This window comes from Pan paniscus, chromosome 16, assembly GCF_029289425.2.
Source record: "Pan paniscus chromosome 16, NHGRI_mPanPan1-v2.0_pri, whole genome shotgun sequence".
NCBI lineage: Eukaryota > Metazoa > Chordata > Mammalia > Primates > Hominidae > Pan > Pan paniscus.
This window is the reverse complement of record NC_073265.2, coordinates 58947711-58968339: the sequence shown is the minus strand read 5'-3', so window position 1 is coordinate 58968339 and position 20629 is coordinate 58947711. Positions and strand designations below refer to the sequence as shown.

At 45.7% G+C, this 20629-nt stretch overlaps 1 long non-coding RNA gene across 1 annotated transcript in view; it reads right to left on the bottom strand.

Moving 5' to 3' along the window:
- Window positions 1-20629, bottom strand: part of LOC130540858 (uncharacterized) — a 294582-nt gene that overhangs the window by 51874 nt on the left and 222079 nt on the right. Inside the window, exons 13-17 of the long non-coding RNA XR_010110066.1 lie at window positions 18129-18274; window positions 15384-15655; window positions 14006-14269; window positions 4050-4121; window positions 2692-2764 (exon numbers count right to left, since the gene is read on the bottom strand). This is a non-coding gene — a long non-coding RNA (uncharacterized LOC130540858). The remainder of the gene's footprint in view (window positions 1-2691; window positions 2765-4049; window positions 4122-14005; window positions 14270-15383; window positions 15656-18128; window positions 18275-20629) is intronic.

The window sequence follows — 20629 nt, the reverse complement described above, 5'->3', positions numbered from 1 at the left end:
AAATTCATTTATAAAGAGGAAAGTCTCGCTGTGGTCCTAGTCCCCACACAGGGAATATATTGAAGCCAGCTCTTGTGTCTTTACTTCTCCTTGAAAGAGGGTCCCGGCCTAGCAGGCATTGCTCATGCATCAGAGTGAAGTCCTACACCACACAGGCTTCTTACCTGAATCCTAGCCCAACATTCCAAGAGAACAGGGGTCAAAGCCCTGAAAATGCCCAATGGGCTCATTTGGTAAATGAGTAACCTTGGAATTGGAGCTGGATTTCAGAGTGAAGGATCTAGCTCTTGCTGCAGGATTCGCTCAGGATAGAGGGTCTGGCCCAGCTCTGCCTCCAAGGAACTGTAGTCTCAAGTCCTGATTGACAAACAGAGATATGGAGAAAGCCATAGCTCAATCTACCCTCAGGGAGTAGTGAGTAGGGCAGGTGTGTCCAGAGTCAATACACAACATGATTTAGAAGCAGACCTGGCACACAGTCAGAGCTCTGCAGGTGTTTGCTGGTGTTATTATTACCTCTCAGAGGTGGAGTAGGTAAACCTGTGTGACCTAAAGGGCCCAGCCCTAGACTGTCTCCCCCACCTGCCTGGCACAAGCCTGAAATTCACTAGGACTTGTCCCTTTGTACAACACAAATAATAGATATTCCTGACAGAGCTAACTCTGTGCCTCAGATCCCTCCTCTAGACAATAGAAGCAATAGTACTCTAGACAATGGAAGCAATAGTCCTCTAGACAATGGAAGCAATAGTACAATGGAAGCAACAGTACTTCACTTACAGTACTTAACTCCGATGACAATTAAATGAGCTAATCAATATAAAAGCACTCAGAACAACATCTGGCATGTAGCACCACATACATGTTTGTTAAGATGATGATGATGGCGATGACTATTCATTATTCCAGGTACTCAGTAAATGTGTGTAGCAAAAAAGAAAAATAACAGAAGTGTGTGATAGCTCAGAGGGAGACCTATGGTTATTTACTATGTACATGAAAAACCCAGTAAAATATCACTCTATTAAAAGACCAAGTGTGTTCTCACCTCCCACAATTCATGACTTAGTTCCAACTTGCTGGTCACTGGAATCAGCTGCCTCTTCTTTGCCTCCCCTGGGAGTTGCCAAAAGCAGTGAAAGGAAAGAGCTCTGTGCTTGCTGCCAGGAGACTTCTGTTTGAGTCCCTGTCCCATCCCAGTTCTCCAAGCTCTGCCCCTCCCAGGGCCTCAGCGGCCTCCTGTGTAAAGTGACAACTGGTGGCTATGGCCACAATAATATTTAAACACTTACATACTGCAATTCCCCTTCCGAATCCCTCAGTAACGTCTCCTAATTAATCACCTAGTATACTGCATTCTAAATTAATTAAATTAAAAGTAATTAAATCCAGGAAATTGAAATTAGTCTAATTAGATTAGAGGCACATCCAGTGATGGTGGTGAGGGGTGCCACATAAATTGGCCAATTTTGGTGCAGAAAAGATAGACTTAGATTATATACAGGCTGTTCAGAGGGAGAGGCAAGCCTTACAAAGAATAAGTCCAGGTGGGCAGAATAATGATATGGATGATAATAACAATGGTAAACACAAATAACAGGTTCTACCTTCATCAGGGCTTTCCTGGGCGGAGCCATACTATTGAATCCCCACAAAACCCCTCCAAAGTAGGTGCTGTTGTTATCCCTGCTTGAAAGATGGGAAAACAGAGGCTGTAGGGTATGGAGGATCATGATAGAAACCCACATGGTCTGACTCCTGAGGCCCCTCCAGCCCTCTCCAGCCAGCCTCCTGGATCTTTATGTAGAACTGATCGCCTGCACTGGACAGTGGAAAGTGGTGGGTGGTGACCCCCACACCTATCATCCAGTATGGTCTGGTGATGTCAAGAGCAGCTGACTTTTATCTTCCTATGATGCATACATGATGGATGATGTTCACAGACATGCCACACTCAAGCATGGTTCTGGCCAGACATGGTGATCAAGAACTGTGAGGTGTCTGAGATGACTTTACCCTGCTTGGAGGCTAGCAGAAGACACAAGACTCCTGGGTCAGAGATCAAAGATTTCATGACTCACAGAAGTAGCAGGATCCAGAAGCAGTGCTTTTTTGCATTGGCTCCCTAAGCAAATCTTACAGAGCAGCATAGGAAGGGCCACAAGGCTCCTGCACACACCTGCACTACAGGAGAGAAACCCCAAGTGGAGGGAAGGTGAATCTTTCCTAAGGAACACTAAGCCTGCCTGCTCTTGGTTTCAGAGAGAGATACTATCTCTCATACTTGTAGTACAACATCCTTGGAAAGATCATCTGGAACAAAGGCAGTCAGTACCTCTGCTCACAAACCATGCAGAAACTTGAAAGACCCACGGGGAATTGTCTCAAACCAACTCTAGCCCTGGTTTTTATAGCCTTAGCTTCTGGCAAATCCTCCCATGAATGCATCACTCTATCGGCCACTCTGATTAATTTGACCAACAGAAGAGGGGACAAAATCGATTTAGTTAGTCTCCTATAGCATTTAATTAAGGTTACTACCAACAGGATCCATGCAGCGAGACAAGACTAACCTGCAGCACTGGCCTCAGCCATGACCTCCCCAGGGTCCTGCATCCAGCCAGGTGAACGGATGCCATCAACAACCTGGGTCTACCTTAGAAAGCCAGGTGGATACATTTCTCTACTGACCTTTCCACCCAGCTCAAGGCAGTGATCCAGGTAGAGCAGGATGTATTTGGAATTGCAGAGACTCCATCTTGGCCTACAAGGAAAAAGTGTAGGGTAATTCTATTGTCGTCGATCACCACCCTGGTCAGTGAGGGGAGGCTGACATGAATGCTTTCCAGGTCCCAGGCCAAGGTGGGGCCAGCTGAAGTCAGGGTCAAATTTCATGCCTCCTTTTCTAATTGGAGGGGTCCCATTATAGGGAAAACAGTTCATAGGGTACCCATAAATAATGACTCCGTTATCTGTCTGGGAAGGTCACTGTGTTTACGGTAGGGAGACAATGTAACATCTGGCTTCCACACAATTCACAATTACAGTCCCTGGGATGCATATGGTGCCCCTAGAAAGGAAGTATTGTCCACAGTTGTTGGGGATCCCCAAATGGGACTACATCAGCTAGGGGCACAGGTTGATTGGCTCCAATATGGCCTCTCCGTGGGTGGTAAGACTTAGGGTTTTCAGTGCCAATAATGGAGTCCCTGTTTTCAAAGATTCTGCCTGAGGGCTGTCTGTCCAACTTGTCCTGTCTGTCTACACTCCTAGTCGGGTGACATTCTCTTGCCCCATGGAATGATTGAGCAAATAGTATGAGAATGTGGTTGGGAAAGTTATCCAGAGGTGCTGGCAGGTGCTTTGCATGGGAAGTGCAGGAGCTGGGGTTAAGGGGAGTGGGGACCAAGCCATGGCTGGAGCCAGTGGGAGGGGCTAGCAGAGACAGCAAGCAGTTACATGAAGGCACTTGAACAGTTTGAGAGAGCAGCACCAGTGCCTCGCTCTTGGGAGGAAGACTCCAGGAGCGGTTCTGAAAGACAAATTCCATCAGTGTCCCTCCCTTCCCTGTACCTCTAAGTACAAGTACAGGCTAAGGTATTCCCTCTGTGGGTGCCATGGTCAATGCCCTTCCTCAACTGCCCTTCCAATAAATATAACATCACCCTTTTCCCAATAATCTCCTACTCATATGTACATCTTTAATCCAGAAGTTTCAATTGCTAGAGTGACAAAAGCATTTTCATAAAACATGGAGAGATCCATTATATCCCCCACTTTTGTTGATGTGGCCCACAATAGGGTGCTGAATGAGCTGTGTACTAAGACAAGTGGTCACTATCCTAATGACCTAAGGTCAGGTCAATCCAACAAAAGAATCCAGGTGGCCAAACCAGAATTACATTTACCTCTTCCAGGCCTTCTTTGGGCTAGCCTGGGGTTGCTTTTAAGGGAAAGGAAGATGTGTCAAGCCTAGGAATGGTCAGGACAGGATCTTGAGTTTTCAAAATAGGTCCGATTACCCACCCCTTCCACTTCATCACTTTTACCTTGATCATTACTCAGGAAGCAGCCGAGGAGGGAGAATCCCTTTCTGGACAGCAGCATTCAATGACCACTTACTAAGGTGTGTGGACCAGGAGGAGGTGAGCAGAGCACAATCAAAAACAAGGAAGGAAGGGAGAGGAGACAAAAAGGAGAGACCTTGCTCTGGCATAACCACACGCAACAAATTAATCCCCCATATTCCCATCTAAAACATCAGCATTCAGACTACTGCCCAGTTGTCCCCAAGGGTCCATTCTGATAATTTCAACCACACAAAGGAAATGTTTTCCCAAAAGGTGAAAATCTCCACCTCTATCAAGAGAGGAACCACTTGCTGTTTTGAAATGACAATTTTTCCATCTTCTACCCATCACGGGGTCAAGCACTCCCGGTTCCTCCTCTCAGGCAGCTGGCATCCTGCCAGCATGCCACACATTCAAAAGAGCTCTACCAGGGCCCAAAACAGCACAGGCAAGCTTCCCAGATGGCTGCTTAAATTTGATACAAAGGTACATTTTAGACTTTCTAGGGAGAAGTACGCATTTCATATCTTTCAAGGAAGCCTCCATGATATTAATTTTTACAACTGAGTTGATAAAAATGAGGCAGCAGGAAAAAATGAGGCTACGCTCACTAGCAAATACCTGCCCTGCTGATGTTGCAAATTAAGAACAGCATTATGGGATATCTTGGGGTGTGTTTCAAGGTTTGCCACTCCTTTAGCCCGACTTGGGCAAAGAGACCATATCTTACCTGCCCGAATGCATGGCATGGTATAGGAATGCTGGTGGTTAGAACAAGGGGCCTTAGTTTGTAAAGAAAGCCTGCCAAGGTGGTCGTGTTTGGAAATGCCAAAGTGACATTATGGGGAGCAGAATGGAGCAGGAGTGAGAAATATCAACACCTAGAGTGTGTCCCTTGTCTCTACCGCCCCTCTCACCAACAATTAGCCTGACCTTGGCCTGAGATATTATACCAACTACAACTTTCACTGTTTCTTTGCTTAATTTGCTTCACTGCTGGGGGGAAAACAAGACCTGAAGAGGAATAAAAGCAGCTGGTTTCTTTCAACCATCAAAGGCAGAACTGGATACTGCTGCACGGTGATTTTCAAGGCAATTCAAAATTCAAATTAGCCAAAGCTGACTCCCTCCCTCCTCGCTCTCCTGCGCTCTCTATCTTTGTCTCTCTCTCTCTCTCTCTGCCTTTTGCACGACTTTGTTCACAAAGCAGAACTATTCCTAGCCTCCTGTGCTCCACTTTGAAGCCAGCCCATGTTTTTCCACTTCACCCCTTCATCCTTCTGGGCAGCGGTTTCTGCCTCATCCAAAGGAATCAATGAGGAGGCTCAAATGCCAATCGTTTACTTTTTCCAAGAAGGGCTTCCAAGGTGCTAATGTGCTTCCCAGCCAAGATACAGCCTCTGGTGTGTGTTTGCTGGTGATAATAATACATCAGCTAGGTAGGGTGGATTCCGGAGGCCTGACAGGGCACAGCAAGGCATTCCTGAGTGCTCTCCAGCCGGGGAAGGAAATGATGGGGAAAGGAGAAGTGACAGAGAAGCAGAATAGTGCTGGAGGAATGAATTTCATGGCCCATTATTTCAGTAGTGTGTGTTCAGAGTCCACGGTGCACCTGGAGCCAGTTCCAAGTCCATCTCCTGCAGGAAGCCTTTTCTCATCCCCTCTGCTCCTCAGAGATCACCTTCTCCCCTTCCTGGGCAGTCCCAGCCCTCTCTGCCTGGCCAACCCCTTGGGTCCAGGTACACACAGCCTGCTGTGTGTTAATTGCTCTGTGTGTATGGAAACCCAAACACAGTGCCTGATGCAGCATGGCGCTCCATGGTGTAGTCCCTGCGCCCTTTGCCTCTGCCCTGTCTCCCTTCCTAGAAGTCAGCTCCATGACAAAAGGGGCCTCTTCATACTCCAGTGGCCCCAAAGCTCAGCCCAAGTCCTTCAATGTCTTGGTCACAGACAGAATCCAATAACTACTTGGAAACTGCATGACGGTTTCCTTCAAACATTGTAAGAGCTTGTTTTTCTCTTTTAATGACTAAAGAAAGCCCACATGTTAAAAATCTTTCTAACCTCATCTCTGTTGCTACTTGCCCCAGGCCTCTAGACCAAGTCACCAAATTTCCCTTTATTGTTCTACCAAAGGGTTAGGCAGTTTCTAGTACAATTAAAAATTCAATGGTAAAGGGCTTCTCTTCTCCACTTGGTAACTGACTAACTTGGAGGAGCTAGGCCAGATTATAAGCTCCTGAGTTCCCCCAACTCAATGTCCGGTTAGGATGTACTGTAGCCAGGCCAACGAGGTCTCTAGACATCCCTGAGATCATAAAAATAGAAAGTAAGGCCCCACTGCCAGGTTGAGTTGTGCAAAGAGAGCTTTGAGCAGTCTGCAAAGAGCCTCTAGGCTGCAAGAGGAAGGCCTGGCCCCTGAAGCCAGGTGGACTGATGTCTCCAGTACTAATTTAATTAGAGTGGTCCAGGGAGGCCTAACACAGGAGGTGATGTGGGAGCTGAGGTTTGAATAGCAAGAAGAACCAGCCAAGGCAGGTTCTAGGGAAGGCCATTCCAGGCAGAGGGAACAACTACCACACAGGCTCTGGAGCAAGAGTAAGCTTGACATGTACAAGGAATCAAGATAGGGCCCATGCGGCTAGAACATGGTGGACCAGAGAAAAATGGAAGTTGGAGAAGAAGACAGGGCCAATTGTGTGGGGCCTTTCACTCCGTGGTAAGAAGTTTGAACTTTAAATGCAACAAAAACAATTGAAGAGTTTTGCTTTTTAATTAAAAAGAGCGCTATTTCAAGGTTCTTCTGGCAGCAGTATGGAGAGTGGCTGTCAGGGCAACCTGGGTGGAAAGAAAGAGGTGTGTTAGGAAGCTGTTACAGTTGGTCATGGAGGACTTAATGGCTTGGGCCAGAGGGATGGAAATGGAGAGGAGTGGACAGATTCAGAATGTATTTTTGGAGCCAGAACCAATAATTCCTACTGACAGATTGTGAGAGGAGAAAAGGGGAGAATCAAGGAGGACTCTGGTGATTTTGTTTTGAGAAGTGGGGTTGGAGGTTAATACCACTCACTCAGATGGGGGAGACTTGGAGAGGACCAGGTTTATGGGCAAAACATCTAGCTTTTGTGTAGGTGATGGCCTGGTGGTAGCTATTGACACCCTCATCACTATTGTAGTGGATGCAGTGGTATGCTGCCCAGATCCCCTCTTCAGAGCCAAGACCCCAATCCTCCAGCCGATGGGAAGGTCACAGTTATTACTCATCAGAAACCTGCTCTCCTTCCGAGGCCATGCCTCCTCCCAAGAGGGGCCATGGCCAATAAAAGGCTGATGTGTAGACACACAGCCCAGGCTTCTTACCTAAATTGGAGACTACCCTAAAGGGCCATCCTTATTCCAGAGGTCCCCGGATCAGCCAGGGCCTCTGGTGCAGCTGCACGTCTCTCAGCTTCTTCCTCTGCCCTGTCTGCCTCCTCACCTCCTCGCAGATGATTTCCCACTAACACCTACCAGCTTCTCACACCACCTCTGTCTCAGTCTGGATCCAGAGAACCTAGTGTAAGACAACTATTCTTATCACCATAATCGTTATTACCAGGTCATTTCCAGACTCCCAACCAATTTGAAAACTCTGTTATGAAGCATTCTGAAATAGCCTTTCAAACTTCTTGAACGCCTACTGTCTAAAAAGGCCTAACTCCCCATCTTTGTTCACCACAGCCCCCTCAGAAACAGTTTCTCATCCTAGATTTACTGAGAAAATTATGTGTATGTTGTCAATGCTCTGTCTATAGATGCACATTTGTACAAGTTAGACCCTGGGTCCTGATGTTGAGAAGGGGCCCATACCCAGTGAGTTGATACAGCAGGGATCACAGAGGCCTTCTGATTGATATAGCACCCCAAACCCCTGCTCCCAAAGAAGAAAAGAATGTGCTTTCATGGTGTCTGTGTGTCTGTGTGTGTGTGTGATGCCCACATGTAACCAAATGGACTATAATGCTTATAGCTGGACAGATGCAGGGCCATTACATACGACTGCACTAGGTTGTACCCTATACAAATACACCTGGTGAAAAGGATAGTTGGGGGGTAAAATCCAGCCCATATTCTCCTGCCGACCTTATGCCCAGGTATGGTGCAGCATCTTTCTCTACCCACCACACCATGTACCCTGACCCAGGGCTAATTCTGCCCAGAGGGTATACTTTTTTCTAATTTGTACAAAAGCTCCAAAAGAACAAGAACAAGGAGCGCTGGTTATTAAACTCTTGTCCCTCAGCCCCAAATCCACCCTTCTGTTCTCTACTTTGTGCTCCTGGAGATGAAATCCTGCAAGCCACATTTCCCCTTCACTAGCTTCTCCTTACTAGGCCCCCTCCCATTGACTCTTGGAGGGACAAAGAGAGGTAGAAGGAGAGACCCCATCTATCCCATTTGCTGCTTACTCCTGGCCGCATCACTCCACCAGCAGTGAATTCCAGTTCACCGGCTTTTTGCCACACCCTCGGAACCCACCTTGGCATGTCCAGCAACATCAGCACCAATCAGCCAGCACCAGCTTCTCTGAGTTTTAGGTCCTAGCACTGCAGTTTCTTCTCCAAGCTTCCAGGTTCTAATAACCCTGATCTCTTTCTTTGTTCCTCTGTCCTAAAGGTATAGCTGCCTTTTGGCAGTTACTATCTCTGTAAGTCCTCAATGGCCACTTTCTGTCTTTCTGCGCCTCCAATTCTTGTTTACTCAGTTCCCTACGTTAAAATCTCTCTGTTCAAACAACTTGTGTGAGCTCTGTTTTCCTGACTGACAGTCATTGGGGGCATAAATGAGAGCCTTTCACAGTCAGAGCCCCCCAGTTACTGTTAGTCACTCATTTATTCATTCAACAAACATTTGTACTACAATCCCTATGTATAGAAGAAGGTGGCTTTGGTTGTATATATACACACACCTACGTAAATACTGTTTATATATTTTGGTATACGTATAGAACATAAATGGGAGAATACACGAAAAATAGATGACAGTGATTCACTCCGGGAACTGGAGGTATTCGATGAGGAAAAGTATGTTTCATATAGCCTTTTGAGTTTCTAACACTCCACATATTACTGTTATATTTTGAAAAACTGATGAAAATTCATGTATTCAATGCCATCTGAGTGCCAGCAAAGGGGAAGCCCTGCAGATGCAGAGGTTTTGCCCCCAGAAATCTTCCTGCCTAGCCCGGGCTGACACTGCAAACCAGCAGAGCACCATATCTCGGTTTCCACTTCTCCTTGCCTTCAGATTTAGAGGAACATTCTTGGAAGATCAGAAGTTGATGGTAGAATCTCCAGCCAGTGTGACTAAGCTAAAGTAAATGAGTGGAACAAAAATGTTAAGATGGGGGTATCCTTTGCAACGTCATGTACAGGGGTTCAAAATGTAGAAACAAAGAAAGAGTGAGAGGGGAACTTAGAGCTAGTGGAGCACATTTTGGTTGCACCCCTGTATGCAATCCCACCCATCTGTAGTGAGCATGCAATTTGAGTAAAACTGACCTCAACCCCAGTTGTTGGAGTAGGACTAATGGTTCCAAGCCAAGTGGGGCAATCCTAAGCCTCCTGCCATGGGATTTGTTCAGGTAACTCCAGCTTAAGCCAATTAGCTTGAAATTTGGACTTCTGTGTGATGATTATTAGAAATAACACTCTTTCCAGGAGTGATGGTTAAAATATTTGCTAACCTCTCCAGATCAGGCTCTGAACCCCTGGAACCAGCGTAGGCTCAACTGGAATAGACCTGGCTCAGAGCAACCAGTTTGGGAACTGAGCTTAATGCCTGAAGTAGCTCCATCTCTCCCACTCTGGCTGTAAAGCGTGTGATTGCAGGTGCTGCTGGCTGCCTTTTTGTGATCATGAGATAAGCCACCCTGAAAATTAAAAGGATACCGAGAGGAGGACTGGATAAAGAGAACTGTACAGCCAGCACCCTGGGCAGACTGTGCCAAGGCCCACACTCTTTATTGTTCAGTCCTGTTTGTATTAGGTTTCAATACTTTGTGATGATGGTTTTCACATCCTCTCAATTATCTTCTTACTTCATATTTGGTTAAGGTTAAACTGAGGTCCAGAGCAAAAAAAAAAAGGCCTTGTCTGAACTCTTACAGAACCAGGACCTTAATCTTTTGTCTGTCAAACCAGTGCTCTCCTAATAAATCATAAAACCTCTTCCACCACATTGTGGGAAGCAGCAGGGACTCCATCAGGGTTTGTTGAGTGAATTAATTACTAAATGAGAATGAGATCAGAGGGAAGTTCTGGCAAGGGCACAAGGTAAGCAAGGGTTTGGAGTGAAGGAGGGACAGTGCGGAGACGGGCAATGAAAAGAAACCCTCAAGAGTTTATTCTATTTTAGTCACATGAACACATTGGCAGTACAAAAGTCTTCCTTAAACTCCAGGGAGTTTCTGTGGATAAATATCTGATTGCCACTTGTCCAGAAACAATCAATATCCAAAGCACAGAAAGCATTTGGAAGTTTATTATAAAAATAACTAGAAGGGGTCTAGAAAGATCTCAGAGTGCCAAATCCCATCAAGAACTTGTGATCGGGGTGGGGACGGTGGGTAGGTAACAGAGTCTCAGTATTGTGAAATAATTCTCCTCTGAACAGGAGGAAGAAAAAGGCTGTCACTGTGCAATTAGAAAATGTCATCACTTTTCATGACACTTCAGTTTTTCTTATATGTAAAATGGAAAAAATAATAATACAGTCTCACTGCTATGGTTTGAATGTCCCCTCCAAAATTCATGCTGAAATGTAATTGCTGATATTAAGTGGTGGGTCTTTTAAGAGGTGGTTAGGTCATTCGGGACCTGCCCTCACGAATAGGTTAATGCCATTATGGCAGAAGTGGGTTAATTGTCATGGGAGTGGGCAGTCCCCATCCTCTCTCTGGTTCACATGCTCACTTGCCCTTCTGCCTCTCACCATGGAATGATGCAGCACAATGGCCCTCACCAGATGTCAGCACCATTCTCTTGGACTTCCAAACCTCTAGAATCATGAGCCAAATGCATTTCTATTCGTTGTAAATTACTCGGTTTCAGATATTCTGTTATAAAAGCAGAAAATAGACTAAGACGCCCACTGTACTTTATCTTTGGACCAGATGTTTCAACATTCAGAAATGCTGGGTTTTAGAAAAGTTATATGGTACATAACACTATATTATGGAGCACTCAGTGGGTTCTGGGGAACACCCTGTAATCAAATGCATTAATATTTCTGTAGGGAAACTTATAGATATTTACAGTAAATGGCATAATTAAGACCATAAATAGTCTCACATCAGTTCAGTCCAGGACTTGCCACCAAGTGAGTTATAAAAATCTTTCGGTTGTCGGAGCTTTTGGAGTTATTTTTAGAGACAGGGTCTTGCTCTGTCACACAGGCTGGAGTGCAGTGGCGTGATTATGGCTCACTGCAGCCTCAAACTCTTGGACTCAAGCAATGCTCCTGCCTCAGTCTCCCAGGACGGGGGTCTCACTTTGTTGCTCAAAGTGCCGAGATCATGAGCCACTGCACACTACCACTTTTTGGATTTTTGAAACTGGGTTTAAGGGATGAGGAGTATATCATGCATTGGGCTTTTGGGAGAATTGGATGAGGTAAAGCCAATGGCTGGCTTGGAGGAGTCACTCCGTGTGTTACTAGTGTTATTTTCCTTCTGCTTCTATATATGAATGTTCCACATGGGCTCCAATCTCTACCTCGAGGAAGGCCATTCTCTCGTGGCCCCCTCTGGGACTGCCCTGAACCCCTGAGGCCTGTTTGCACCCTAAGGTCAAGGTGTCACAACCATCTGATGCACTCCACCACTAAAGGTCTCTCCACTCACCTCAGGGCCAATGTAAGGACCTGCTGGGTTCCAGAATTCTATGAGAACTGCCCCCACTGGTGGTGTTCAGCCCATTCCTCCTTTTTTTGCCTACAGTCTTAAAGGACCACAGGGGTTGTCCACCTGACTCCACAGGCTTCTCCACAGGAAGCCAAGTCAGGCACAGGGGGCTGGCAGTAGTCAGGCTGCAAGGTTAAGGGCAAGATCACCAGGGACTGACTTTTTATCACACCATGCAGAAACCAGACACAGGGCTGGGGCAAGGGTGAAACAAGCAAGACACCTCAGGCACAAAATTGAAGGAGGCCCTATGCACCCCCTCAGCTCATCTTCATCCTGGTCCTGCTCACAAATTGAATATAAGGTCAAAAACAAGAGAGTTTACCCAGGAAAACGCAGGCCAGAGAAGAGAGGATTGGCTGTATTAGTTATCCATTGCTGCATGACAAATTACCTCCAAAAATAATGGTTCAAAACAACAATAATCACTTATTATCTCATGCAGGCACTAGATCAGAATCTCTCACAAGGTAGCAGTCAAGATGTTGGCCAGGGCTGCAGTCCCTGAAGCCCTGACAGGCGGTGAAAGATCCATTTCCAAGGTGGCTCACTCTCATGGCTGGCAAGTTGGTGGTGGATATTGGCAGGAGGCCCTAGTTCCTCTCATGTGGGCCTCTCCACAGGCTGCCTGAGTGTCCTCCTGACATGGTGGCTGACTTCCCCCAGAGTGAGCAATCCAAGAGACCAATGCAAAAGTTGTGATGCTTTTTATCACCTGGTCTAAGAAGTCACACACCCTGTCATTTCCACAGAATTCTATTGGTCACAAAGCACTAATCATGTGGGAAGGAACTAACTACACAGAGAATGGATACCGTGATATCAGGCTCATTGCGGACCATCTCAGATACTTGCAGTCATGGTCTGCCTTCTTGCCCTCTGTAATTCACATCTCTCTTAAATTAAAATTAGCTGACTCCCAAGCCTTTCAACATGCCCAAAAAGTCCTTCAATGACAACATCAGCATGAGGTCCAGTATCTTATTATTTAAATCATGTCCTGGCATAAATGAAGGTCCCATGATGCGGTTTCTCAAGTACAGCTCCTAGAGTATAGTTCCTCTCCATCCTAAAACTATAAACTAAAGAGCTACATTATCTGCACCCCTACACACCCAACTTCCAATGGTGGACAGGCATTACTTTAGATTCCCTTTGCTCATTCAAAAATGGGGAAAGCAAGAGGCATATGGAAGTCACTGGCCCATAGCAATTTTGAAATCCAGCAGAGCAGATGTTAATCATTTCTTGATTGGGACTCACTCCTACCACTGCCCAGAAATGATACTCTGTGTTTCTTCAACACTGCCTGGAACTCTTGTTTGTTGGATAACCCAGTTCATTAGGACCACTTGCTATTTTCCAGGTTATCACAAGTGACAGCATTTCTAAACTTTTTACCGTTACATAACAAAGAACCTCTTCTCTCAAGTGTTTTACTCTTACTTTTATTTTTTTAGAGATAGAGTCTCACTTGTCACCCAAGCTGAAATGCAGTGGCATGATCATAGCTCACTGTAACCTTGAACTCCTGGGCTCAAGTGCCTCAGCCTCCTGAGTAGCTAGGGCTACAGGTGCACACCACCATGCTCCACTAATTTTTTAAAAATTTGTTGTAGAGATGGGGTCTCACTATGTTGTCCAGGCTTGTCTTAAACTCTAGGCCCCATGTGATCCTCCCAGCTTAGCTTCCCAAAGTGTTGGGATTACAGGCATGAGTACCTGACCCTCCTCATTTTCTTTTAAGCTCTTATTGCATCCTTATCACAGCCATCAGGCTTCTCTTGAAGTGAAGTCTCTTGAAGTCCCTTTAACTTATCATGCACCCTCGCCTCCCAGTTTCTGCCCAAATCCAGTGCCAAAGCCACTCCCACATTTCTTACAGCAGCACCACATTTCCAGGCACCTAAATCTGCACTATTTCTACTGCTGTATAGTAAATACCCCAAAACTTACTGACTTAAAACAATAGTAATCATTTATTCTCTCTTACGTTTCTGTGGGTCAGGAATCCAGGAGTGGCTTGGCTGGGTAGTTCTAGTTCAGGATGTCTCATGAGATTGCAGACATTTATCAACTTAAGCGGCAGTCATCTGCAGGCTTGACCGGGGTGGAGGCTCCTTTTCCAAGGTGGCTCATTCATATGGCTGGTGAGTTGGAGCTGACTAAAGGCTTATGTTCCTCTCTATGGTAGACTTTCAATAGAGCTGCCTGATGATCCTCACAACAAGCCTCTAATGAGACAGGTAATCATCACCTTATCATACAAATACATGTAAAACTACAATTGAGATGAGTACAATGAGAAGGATGTACTTTTGCGCTTATGAGTGCAAATAAAGAGTTGACCTAATCAGGAAAGTCATGGAAGACTTCCCTGGGGATGTGATGCCTGGGCTGAGCTCTGGGGGATGAGCTCTTCTAACCAGACATAAAGAGAAAGAAGCTGAGCACAGTGGCTTACGCCTGCAATCCCAGCACTTTGGGAAGCCGAAGCAGGTGGATTACTTGAGCTCAGGAGTTGGAGACCAGCCTGGACAACATGAGGAAACCCCATCTCTACCAAAAACACAAAAAAGATTAGCCAGGTGTGGTGGTGCACACCTGTAATCCCAGCTACTTGGGAGGCTGAGGTGGAAGAATTGCTTGAGCCCAGGAGGTGGCGGATGCAGTGAGTCGAGATTGTGCCATTGCACTCCAGCCTGGGTGACAGAGTGGATCTCATCTCAAAAATTAAATAATAATAATTTAAAAAGAGAAGAGTGTTACAGGAACAGGGAACAGCATGTGTTAAGGCTCTGAGGCAGGAAAGAGGATAACTCTTTCTAGAACTTAATGAAGGCCAGTGAGGCTGAGGACAGTGAGGTGGAGAAGGGGAAGATTAGGCTGGGGGTAGAGAGAGAAGAGCCAGACAGGAGATGAGGACATAACACCCAACCCTTACATTTGTGTAACAGTGGAAACATCTCAGCATACCTTTTTACATACTCTTATTTTGACTTTCACATTCTAAGTAAGAATGCTAAGTAAGTTCCAGTGCGCACACTGGAACTCAGAGTGGTTAAGCAAGTAAGTTCAGGTCACATTGCAAGACTGAGACCAAGGTAAGACTTATTTTCTCACTAAAATAACCACATTGTGCCACCTCCCTAAAGAGAAATGGCCCCCTTCCTAACTTTCCTTCTCCCTTACTAGTGCGTATGTGGTAATGCTTGTCCAGGAGTTGCCAGTGTGTCTTTACTAATCATGGTTGCACCTGGCACTCACAAAACCTCCTGGAGGTACACATATTTCCCTGTCATAAAGAGCTTCCCTCTCCCCCTCTTCACATCTCTCCTTACCCCACACCACCCCAGCACCCCTGCCCGTACCTAGCAGCCAGGGGCTACACTTCCATCAGGTAATAACAGGTCAGGCAAACTCATAGTCCATGGCTATGTAGGCTATTGCAGGCTGGCTTCCTCCGTCCAAACTTCAGATGTGTTTCTAGTAGTGTCCAGAGCTTCCTGGAAACCCAGATTGGGATATCTTCAGAGCCCATGCAAGCAGAGCGGTGTGCTCATCTGAATAGGTTCTAAGGCTGAAATCTCCTTCTGTGCATGGCCTGCCTCAGCAACTGCTCCCTCGAGCTCCCCCAGTGAACCTTCCAGGCAGATAAGAAGTGACCGTGAACAGGATGGAAGGGAACGCCACAGCTTTGCTATCTGCCTCTTGCTAGGTATGTGGGCATTTTGAAACACAGAGAGAAGAACGCATTTTCACTTCCCTCCTTTATAAAAGCACTGACACTACTCATTGCATTGTCTTCTCTGCCTTCTCTCAGCCAATGGCGTCCAGGGTACTGAGAGATGAGACAGCACCCAGCTCTAGACGTTGCTACTGAATCATTCATGCTTCTAATTTTTTTTCTCTTTTGATTTAATTTTTTTTCTTTTTCCTTTTCATAAAGACAGGGTCTCATTCTGTTGCCCAGGCTGACCTTAAACTCCTGGGCTCAAGCGGTCCTCCCACTTTGGCCTCCCACAGTGCTAGAATTGCAGGCATGAGCCACTGTGCCCAGCAGTTCTAACTGCTGACAATCTGATAAGTGCAAAAAGTAACTTTCTGCTCTGCTGCTTTCATTTGCACTTCTCTACTTTCTATTAAAATTGGGCAACACCTGTATATTGATTAGCTGTTTGCCAATTGTTCTTCCTTCAAGGACTCCAGCCCCTTGGAAGTGGAGCCTCTCCAGGTGTGTTTGATGAGTTGGGGTGGAGCCGAACTCTCCCCTTTTGCATACTGCACTTCTGTTCATACAGCCTGATGATTGGACACTGGGCACAAAGAGCTCACAGAACAATGCCCCAAGCTGCCATTCCCCTGGTGGTGTCTGATGTTACCTGGAAATGTCGTGTTGGCATAGCTAGTGGGGACCCGTTTTAAGCTTGGGACCAAAGATCCTCCCTCCTGGTAGTAGGATAGGGATGACACAGCAGAGGGAATGCAGAGAGCCTTTGGGAGCTGCAGCCTCACATAGGCACAGTGTGAGGTGCAGGGCAGACTTGAGAGCCCTCCAGAGGAGCTACTTACAGAATGGGCTTTGAGCCAGAGCATGAGCAGAGGACAAGAGTTCTCTGCACTCAACATTGAGGCCAACTAGGTCCACCTAGGTCAGATTTTTGAGGAGGCCAGGACTGGGGTGAGGCAAGTGAAGTACTTAGTATATAAAATTTATAGAGGCACTGACTCTCAGGGCTCAGCCTGTACTCACACAGCCCTGAGGGTGAGTGCCTCCTTACATTTCATGCCTAGGCACCTTTGCCTCACCCTAGTCCCAGCCCAGCCTGGGAGACAGGAACGTGGTAGGGCCCAGAGGAGTCGGGACAGTCCCCTCGTGCATGAGAATCCAGGCTTAGCTCTCAGAGAGGAGGAAGTGCTGACTGGGAAAGGAACCCACTCTACCTCCTTTGTGGCTGTTTGTGTGTTGTGAACTTTCTGTTGTTCTAAATCCAGGGTATTAGTTCAATGGTTCTTAACAACTCCTCTGGTTGTCTTTATAAAGTCCTGTGTCAGTTAGTGGGAGATAGAAACCAGTGTAGCTCTTTTCTTTTCTTTTCTTTCTTTCCTTTTTTTTTTTTTTTTTTTTTTCAAAGTCTTGCTCTGTTGCCCAGGCTGGAGTGCAGTGGCGGGATCTTGACTCACTGCAAACTCTGACTCCCAGGTTCAAGCAATTCTCCTGCCTCAGCCCCCTGAGTAGCTGGGATTACAGGCATGCACCACCATGCCCGGTTAACTTTTGTATTTTTATTAGAGATGGGGTTTCATCATATTGGCCAGGCTGGTCTCAAACTCCTGACCTCAGGTGATCTGTCCACCTTGGCCTCCAAAAGTGCTGGAATTACAGGCCTGAGCCACTGTACCCAGCCCAGCATAGCTATTTTCAACAGGAAAGCATTTAATACAAGGATTTTTAAAAAATGGAATACTATGCAGCCATAAAAAAGAACAAGTTCATGTCCTTTGCAGGGACATGGACGAAGCTGGGAACCATCATTCTCAGCAAACTAACACTGGAACAGAAAACCAAACACCACATGTTCTCACTCATAAGTGGTAGTTGAACAATGAGAACACATGGATACAGGGAGGGGAACATCATACAGGGCCTGTCAGGGGGTGAGGGGCAAGGGGAGGGAGAGCATTAGGACAAATACCTAATGTATGCAGGGCTTAAAACCTAGATGATGGGTTGATAGGTGCAGCAAACCACCATGGCACATGTATACCTATGTAAAAAACCTGCACGTTCTGCACACGTATCCCAGAACTTTAAGTAAAATAAAATAAAATAAAATAAAATAAAATAAAATAAAATAAAATAATAAATAAATAAATAAATAAACAAAAAAGCACTGGAAGGACTGGAGCAGCAGACTCTTGCCTGGGCTTCCAGGAATGTCTCTCCAAACACCACAGAACCAACCCACTGAGAGAGTTGCTCCCTGTGACACAGCCAGGACGGGGAGAATTGGGAGATCACCACTCTCTATTCAAGAACACAGCCCCTTAGATGTGGTCCAGGGATCAGAAGCCAGGGACTAGGGTCATAAAACCATCACAGCTGCTTTTCTCACCTTCAACAAGGCTGGAGCTTGGATGCAGAAACACTGGGGCAGAGGTCCCCTCATCTCCCACCTCTGCTCTCTCACAGAAAACTGCGCCAAACAAAAGGAAGGGAGCCTCTGCCTCACTTCCGCTTCACATCTCAGCTTGATGGCATCTGATTGGCAGAACAAAGTGTACTGTCAGAGCAATAGCTGCAAGGGAGTTTGAGAAATATCATTTTTATCTTCCCTACCATTACAGTCCAGGAAGACGCCATAGAAAGTGGTGAGAATGCTGGGGACCAGCGGACAATACCCAACTCAAGTCTCAAGTTTAAAGGCTCCTGCAGGTGAGGGAAGAGAAACTAGGGGCCCTCATGCTACTTACAGGCACACCTCATATTACTGAACTCACTTGATTGTGCTCAGCAGATGTTGCAATTGTACAAATTGGAGGTTGTGGCAATCCTGCATACAGCAAGTCTATCAGAGCTATTTTTCCAACAGGTTGTGCTCACTCTGTGTCTCTGTTGTCACATTTTGGTAATTCTCACAATAATTCAAACTTAGTCATTATTACTACATCTGTTATAGTGATCTGTGATCAATGATCTTTGATGTCACTATTGTAATTATTTTGGAGTGCCATGAACCACGCCCACAGTGAACTCGATAAATGTCGCGTGTGTTCTGACTGCTCCTACTGGCCAATCCCTGTCTCTGTCCCTGTCCTTGGGCCTTCCTATTCCTTGAAACACATACATATGGAAATTATGCCAATTAATAACCCTACAATGGCCTCTAAGTATTCAAGTGGAAAAAAGAGTCACAGTCTCTCACTTTCAATCAAAAGCTGGAAAAGATGAAGCATGTGAGGAAGGCATGTCAAAAGCCAAGAGAGGCTGAAAGCTAGACCTCTCACAGCAAAGAGCCAAGTTGTGAACGCAAAGGAAAAATTCTTGAAGGAAATGAAAAGTGCTACTCCAGTGAACACACGAATCATAAGAAAGTGAAACAGGCTTATTGCTGACATAAAGTCTGAGTGGTCTGGATGAAAGATCAAATCAGCCACAACATTCCCTTAAGCCAAAGCCTAATCCAGAGCCTAATCCTCTTTCAATTCTATGAAGGCTGAGAGAGCTGAGGAAGCTGTAGAAGAAAAGTTGGAAGCTAGCAGAGGTTGGTTTATGAGGTTTAAGGAGAGAAGCCATCTCCAGAACATAAAAGTGCAAGGTGAAGCAGCAAGTGCTGATAGAAAAGCTGCAGCAAGTTATCCAGAAGATCTAGCTAAGATGGCTGATGAAAGTAGCTACACTAAACAACAGATTTTCAATGAAGATGAAATGGCCTACTCTTGGAAGAAGTTGCCATCCAAGACTTTCATAGATAAAGAAAAGTTGGCTGGGCGTGGTGGCTCACTCCTGTAATCCCAGCACTTTGGGAGGCCGAGGCGGGTGGATCACAAGGTCAGGAGCTCAAGACCAGCCTGACCAAAATGGTGAAACCCCATCTCTACTAAAAATACAAAAATTAGCTGGGCGTGGTGGCATGTGCCTGTAGTCCCAGCTACTCGGGAGGCAGAGGCAGGAGAATTGCTTGAACCTGGGAGGTAAGAGGTTGCAGTGAGCCGAGATCATGCCACTGCACTCCAGCCTGGGCAACAGAGTGAGGCTCCATCTCAAAATAATTAAAAAAAAAAAAAAAAGAAAAGAAAAGAAAAGTCAATGCCTGACTTCCATGGCAAAGGACAGGTTGACTCTCTTATCAGGGGCTAATGGAGCTGGTGACTTTAAGTTGAAGCCAATGCTCCTCCTTTACCATCACCAAAATCCTAGGGCCATTAAGAACGATGCTAAATCTACTCTCCCTGTGCTCTATCAGTGGAACAACAAAGCCTGGATGACAGCACATTGGTTTACAACATGGGTTACTGAATATTTTAAGCCCAATTTTGAGACCTACTGCTCAGGAAAAAAAGATTCCTTTCAAAATATGACTGTTCATTGCCAATGGACCTGGTCACCCAAAAACTCTGATGGAGATGTATAAAGAGATGTACAATTGATGTTGTTTTCATGCCTGCTAACACAACATCCAATCTCAGCCCTTAGGTCAAAGAGTAATTTCAACTTTCAAGTCTTATTATTTAAGAAATAATTTTTTAAAAGTTTTAGCAGTCATAGATAGTGATTCCTTGGAAGGATCTAGGAAAAATAAATTGAAATCTTCCTGGAAAGGATTTCCCCTTCTAGATGCCATAAGAACATTTGTGATTCATAGAACGTGGTCAAAATAGCAACATTAACAGGAGTTTGGAAGAAGTGGATTCCAACTCTCATGGATGACTTTGAGGGCTTCAGACTTCAGTGCAGGAAGTAACTGCAGAAGTGGCAGAGACATAAAATGACAAGTGGAGCCTAAAGATGACATTGAATCATTGCAATTTTATGATAAAGCTTCAGCAGATGAGGAGTTGCTTCTGACAGATATGCAAAGAAACTGGTTTCTTGAGGTGGAATCTACTGGTGCTA